Genomic DNA, 7416 nt, shown 5'->3' on the forward strand with positions numbered 1-7416 from the left:
GATTATGATATGCCATGAGAGCATGAAATAAACGACCTAAGAGTGCCAGAACTGATATTTGTGCACAGGACGTGGCTCAGCCATTGGTAGCTGAGGACAGCTTAATAGTCACTGAGCTCGGCTTAAGCAGGCCGGAGCCAGTGGGTTAAACACTGGGCTCGGCCTAAGTGAGCCGTAGATAGTGGGTTAAATAGAGGGTGTGGCATAAGAGCGTCGAACTTAAGTATTGTATGATGAATATTGATATGTTATCATTGTTGTCTGTTGATTATAACTTGTTTAATACTGAGATGAATGGCTTATGAATAATTGTTTGACCTCTCTAAGTAGATGACCGTTATGGCATGTTGAATACCCGGTTAACAACTTTATGGATTATTTGTTTGTCTGTATTGTTTATGCTCTGCATTATGGTTTTCTTGCTGGGCCTTGACTCACGGGTGCTTCGTGGTGCAGGTAAAGGCAAGGGCAAGGTGAACCAGTCCTGAGTTGGAGAGCTCTGGGGCAGAATGTACATAGTCAGTTGCTCATTCACCACGGTCGAGGAATAGTGCAGGGACAGGAAAACCTGAAATGCGTAGTTTGTCATTAGAGTGGCTTATGGATGTATATAGCTCTGAAATTTTGTAAACTGTCTTTTAAAACATGTTTTTGGGATCCCATGTACTAAAAGTTTATTTAAATGAAATTTGTCTTTTATGACCAAAATCTTTTTAACCCTAGTTCGATTATGGTTTTGGTGTCACATTTTTAACTAAATGACTTGATTGGAAAGTCTTACACCTTTATAAACACACAGTGTAGCGGTCTTGGTTATCCAGGGCGTTACAATGTATTTCCCACATTGAGCACTCAACACTTTTATGGCCTTGTGCTTATCCATTCATGAACCATTAGGAGAGAAAATTCCTACTCTCTTATGAGGTGGCACCACCTCTAGGTTCACATATGTGAAATTCTTACACCTTCTTTGCTACATTTAGAGATGCTTGTTGCTCTTCAATTGAATTTCATTAACAGCCTATGGCTTAACCCTCATGTCTGATAGCAACCAACATAAATTATCCTAGATAGGACTTTAAGTCGTTAATGTTGTTAATTATTCCCTTTTCAACAACTTGTTTTTACCCATTGAACTCTACACCCGATGTAAACAAGCTTTGAGTTGGGTTGCCATCATTGGGGAATATATTTGTCAAGGAGTTTTATTTGTAGAACTAACCAAATCTCTCCCTAGAGGTTTGGTAAACGAATACGAATTTGATATGGCTCCCTTATCATTCAATTCTCTCACGCAGTTGTAACGACCTGGTTACCCCAAGACCGTTACGGTGAACGTTGAACAGTGAATTTAACTTGCTAATCGAGTTCTTTGGTTAAAAACGTGCTTCTAGGTGTTATTAATAGGTTAAGGTGGAAAACCAATCAAAAGGGAAGGATATATTTTATTTAAAACATAAAACTATTCATGGGCCCACAAAAATGTTTACAAGTTATTTACGATACAAAATGACCATTACAGTATAAAATTTACAACCCGCCGATCTAAGTGGAAAAAATAGGGTAAACCTCCTAGTTCCTTTGAGAACTCCTTGGCCGTGGTGGTCAAGCGACCACATATGTACACATCACCACCTAAGCTCTCCACTCAAGGCTGGGTGAGCTTTTCTTTACCTTTACCTGCACCACATAGCACCCATGAGTTAAAGCTCAGCAAGAAAACTCAATACAACACGAATATAGTATCAAACGATGATCATAATAACCATCTAGGACTTTTAGTCCAAAACAGAGGAGTGACAGTTGTAAAATCACTAAGGTGGTTTCCGTTCCCTTTTCAGATAAGCGATCCTTTCACTAGCTTAAACAAGATAGGTATCTGATGAAATAGTCACCAACATAATCCTACTGAGTGACTATAGAGTCACAACGGTGGGATTCCGTTCCCTTAGTCATGTGACAAACAGTCACCTAGGCCTTTGGCCCTGACTCTAAGTAACTAGTCATAGACTAGTCAAGCGCTTTAGTTTTCTTCAACCTTAGGGTCGGTCCAGCATTAATACCCCATATGAGTCATTCGATGCTGATATCGATTAGATCTAATATTTTATCGGTTCTGCGTTCATAACGCTTATGCCGTTTTTGACTCTTAGGTCAGTAACACGTAGCTAGTGCCGATTCTGAATAGTCAGTGCCATACACAAGTAAGCAAGATTTGCTAAGCATTTAATATGCAATCAATGTCCACATTTAAAAACCAACATGCCTCGATAATAACCATGCATGTCACATATAGGGTGTAGTTTTCTTACCTCTGGTTCGAGCGAGAATTAGTAAAGGAACGACCCTTGAGAACAATCAACCTTTAAGTTCCTTGACGGTCACCTGGTCATAACCAATTATGGGATTCCATCAATAAAATGAATAACAAAGGTTCCCAAACCAAAACCTAGCCTCCGAGACATCGAATCCTACTAAACCGGGTAGTAGGATCGATCCCGAGGCCTAAGGCTTGAATCCCCAAGCCAAAAACCAACTTTTGGCCAAAATGCCACTAAGGGCCGCGACCCTCCCTGGCCATGCCACGGCCCGCCCCTCAACCAGAGGTGGCCTCCCTTCAGCTTCCAGCACGAGCTGCGACCCTTCCTGGCCATGCCGCGACCCGTCAGCCTCTTCCTCCCATTTTCTCAAGCTTGGGTCGCAGCGCTCTAGAACAGAGCCGCGACCCCACCTAAAGCTCAGCCAAAAACCTTGTTTTTCTCCCTTCGAACTCATTCTAAAACCTCATTAAAACTCCCCCAACATCACCAAACAAAGCCACCAATTGTTACTACAACTTACCCATCATACAAGCATCAAAACCCAAGTGAATTTCCTCCAAAACTTCCATTAATTCTCACCTAAACACTATAAATTTCTCAACTAAAAACCAATAGAAAAACAGAGTATAACTAAGGTTTCATGGATGAATTCTTACCTCAAGCTAGATTTAAGTCCTCTTTAATGGATGAACTAAAGTCCTAAGCTCCAAACTTTGATTCCCTAGCTTAGTTCTTCAAATTGAGATAAAAAAAACTCCAAAGGAGAAAAGAGGAAGATGATGAACGTGAGGATGGGAACTTGCTCTGTTTTTGCTTCAGCTCTTTCTACAGCATACTAGAATCCCATATAACCCTTGCCAAAAGAGCATATTGCCCCTAGGTTAAATAAAACTCTATAAAGGCTAGTAAGGGAAAAAAAATGACATTTATCCTCTAAACCCGCTAATCATACTTAACGTTCTCCAATTCCCGTTATTCTCGATATCCTCAAATACCAATAATTCGTAACCCGTTACCCTTTAATTCCCGGTAACGCTCTAACCACCAAAACACCCCGAGACTCACCCCGAGCCCCGAGCTTAAGCCTGTTATGACCAAACTGATAGTTTATATTCAAATATTGTCTCATGTCGAATAGCTCAAACAAATCCACATTATAATGTGGCCTCAACAATTAATCACAAGCATGCACCAAAATATACAAATATGCCCTCAACAGGCCAAATTACCAAAATGCCCTTACAATCAAATGTGGACCCACATGCATGCATTTAACATCATATTATAATATAATTCACATAGACATGCATATAATCATTTAATGGCACAATAAAACAATTATGGCCCTCTTGACCTACTAATCCAGCCATTAAACCACATTAGGGCTTTCAGGGCAATACAACACTCATGTCTTAGGCTTATATGTCTAGACTTACCATAATAGATCTTACTGTAAGCTCTAATCAAAGTGGCTTGATTATCACAATGTATCGAGAACATCGATACATCAATCGTAGTTTTAGGTATCTCTATCATGACATCTCTAAGCAACTCAAGTTCTTTGTCGGTTGCTGCTAGAGCTACAAACTGGGACTCTATGGTTGAGTGATATATACATGTTTGTTTCTTAGATCCCCAAAAAATCATACCCACACCTATTGGTATTAATTTGAATAGAATCAGGCACACATCGGAAGGTGGGGAGGGGTGATTTTAAAAAATCATTAATATCAGCTAGGATCAATACATATATTTATACAATAAATCAACACATACAAGGGAAATGAGATTACCTCTTGAAGCCTATCAACATTCCTTGAGTATTTTTAGTATAATAATCGATCTTCCTATCCAGCGAAGACTCACACCTTAGCATTCAAAGTCGTTTCTCTAACACTCAAGGATGTGTGTGGACACGTAGGATACACATGTTGATTATTTAGGCTCTCTAGATATTCTCAACACATGAGATCTAGAGAGTTTGGAGGAGCGAGAAAGCTTGTAGAAAGTTCTAAAATTTTTAGGCCTAGAAAATTCTATCAATACTTTTCTGAGAGAGTTTGATAACAACAATTAACAAATGGTATTAAATAATCGCTTCTTTTTAGGTTTATAAAGATACAATAAAAAAAATTTATTTTTCTTTAATTTTATTAATTCAAACTTGTCTGTATTTTCACCCAAGGACGCATGATCATCCAAGTAGGACATGTGATTCTTTTGATGAGGCCACGCCCCGAGGATAAGTCCTCGAGAGGTCGGTTTTATAGTCGGAGATCATTCTCCTCATATAGAGGGAGGACGTCGACATCTCCCCAGGGCCATGTCCCGAGGGTGCTTGGCAATCCACGGGTTTCCTTGCCATCAGTTATATTCCAGGCCGAGGACCTAGTCCTCGGGATCTAAAGGATAAGCCAGGTGTCAGCCAGTGCGGGTTAGCAACCTCAGAGGAAGACCTGACAACCTTTTAGGGCGATCCGCCTACGATGTTATCGATGGTACGACTCGACAATTCGTACTCCCACTACGTCTTCTAACACAAAAATATGTATAGCGTGCCTTGACAACACTAGGGGCATGTTCCCCATAAAGTGGGTACTTTCAGCAGTGGGCCCCGCGGATCTCGCTTATAGTATGAGGTTAAACCCCCAGAAGTGTACTTTTGGACTGGCGTCGGGAAAATTTTTGGGGTTCATAGTCAACACCAGGGGGATAGAGGCGAACCCCGACAAAATCAGATCGCTGCTAGAAATGCTTTCACCCAGGTCACATAAAGATGTCCAGAGTTTGACAGGAAGAGTGGTAGCCTTTAATCAGTTTATTTCTAATTCCACTGACAAGTGTTTTCCATTCTATAACTTGCTTTGGGGCCGTGGTCTCTATTCAATGCAGCCCAATGCATTAAATTGGTGTTAATCCTCCAATAACGGGAGGAGTGTATATTAATGACAAATGATTAGTATTAATTACCCCAGCCAAATAGAGTTGGGAGTCTCCTTGTAAAGGGTCAGGTTTTTTAGAGAGAAAAATACCTTGTACTCAGAGCAACCTAAACACAGCGTGAGAATACTTCATTGAAGCTCGCCCTCACAAGCTTCCAAACCTTTTAATACCAGAGACTCATGGACTAGGGTTCTTTTATAACCTGAACCATGTAAAAATTCTTGTGTTCTATTCGCTTATTTCTTTAATCTCTCTTCTTAGGGTTGATTGCGAAAAAGGCAGTCAACAAAACTGATGAGTTATCTTTTTATTTTTAATTATTTATTTAATTCAAATTTAAAATAATAATTAAATAATTAAATAAAAAAATAAATTTGAAATTCAAAATTCAAAATTCAAATCCCAAGGAAACCTGGCACACAAAGTGGCACCACTCACTGTGCCAGACAGTGAGTGGCGTGAGCCACTATTATTGTCTCCCTAGTTTTTCTCATTTGTTTATTTAATTAATTTTTAATACAATATATTTATTTCCAAAAATAAATATCACTTAATTCAAAATTAACATTATCTTAAAAACTATCAATTTGAATAATTATCTTATACTAAGATAATAATTAACTCTCTTTAATATTAATTCAAACACTGATTAATATTTATTTTAACCAGTATAAAGTTTATCAAATAAAAAATAATTAGCGCTACCACTTCCTAAGCATTTTTTATAGCTTCGGGACCAAGAAGCTGCTTTTCTCCTACCTCGTCCCAATGTAGCGGTGATCGGCACCTTCTTCCATAAAGTAACTCATAAGGCGCTATCCCGATCGTTGAATGGTAGCTATTGTTGTAGGAGAATTCTATCAGCAGTAAGTACTTATTCCATGATCCTCCGAAATCAAGTACACAAGCGCGCAACATATCTTCTAAAATTTGTATGGTGCGCTCGGACTGACCATCTGTTTGAGGATGAAATGCTGTACTAAGACTTAACTTAGTACCCATGGCTTGCTGTAAACATCCCAAAAATCTCGATGTAAACACTGATCCTTTATCAGATACTATTGTCTTAGGGATTCCATGCAACCGTACTATTTCTTGGACACAGATGTCTGCGTATTGATCTGCTGTGTATGAAGTCTTAATAGGCAGGAAATGAGCCGACTTGGTTAGTCTAGCTATTACTACCCAAGCTGAATCATGCTGCTTACTTGTTCGTGGCAAACCTGTCACGAAATCCATAGCTATATCGTCACATTTCCATTCTGGTATGCTAAGTGGTTGCAATAAACCTGCAGGCCGCTGATGTTCTGCTTTCACTTGCTGGCATACTAAACACTTAGACACAAATTCTACTGTATCCTTCTTCATTCCTGGCCACCAATATATTGCCTTGATGTCGTGAGTCATCTTGGTTGACCCTGGGTGAACTGAGTATGGGGTACTGTGCGCTTCTTCTAAGATCATCATCTTAATCCTTTGATCATTTGGCATGCATACCCGATCCTTATATTTCAATAACCCTTTGACCTGATATTGAGAAATCTTTGGCCTTCCCTTTTCTAACTGTATCCATATGTGCTACTAATGTGTCATCATGCCCTTGCCCAATCCGTATATCTTTTAACAGATTTGACTGGATAGACAAATTAGCCAGCTTACCGACAACTACTTCTATCCCTACACTGATCAGCTCCTGCTGTAGCGACTTTTTTATTCCTGCTAGGGCTGCTAAATTTCCATAATTCTTCCCACTTAGTGCATCGGCAACTACGTTTGCCTTTCCCAGGTGGTATAGGATTTCACAGTCATAATCCTTCACTAACTCTAACCACCTGCACTGCCTCATGTTGAGCTCCTTCTGAGTGAAGAAGTACTTTAAACTTTTGTGGTCCGTATAAATCTCACACCGTTCTCCGTAAAGATAATGGCGCCAGATTTTTAATGCAAAGACCACCGCTGCCAACTCCATATCGTGAGTTGGATAGCGTTGCTCGTACTCCTTTAGCTGCCTTGAGGCGTAGGCTATCACCTTGTCATTCTGTATCAGCACGCAACCCAACCCTTGCTTCGACGCATCACAGTAGACTACAAACTTGTCGTTGGGTATCAGTACACAGAGTACTGGTGCTGAGCATAACTTATCTTTAAGCAA

The sequence above is a fragment of the Humulus lupulus genome, chromosome 6, assembly GCF_963169125.1.
Source record: "Humulus lupulus chromosome 6, drHumLupu1.1, whole genome shotgun sequence".
NCBI lineage: Eukaryota > Viridiplantae > Streptophyta > Magnoliopsida > Rosales > Cannabaceae > Humulus > Humulus lupulus.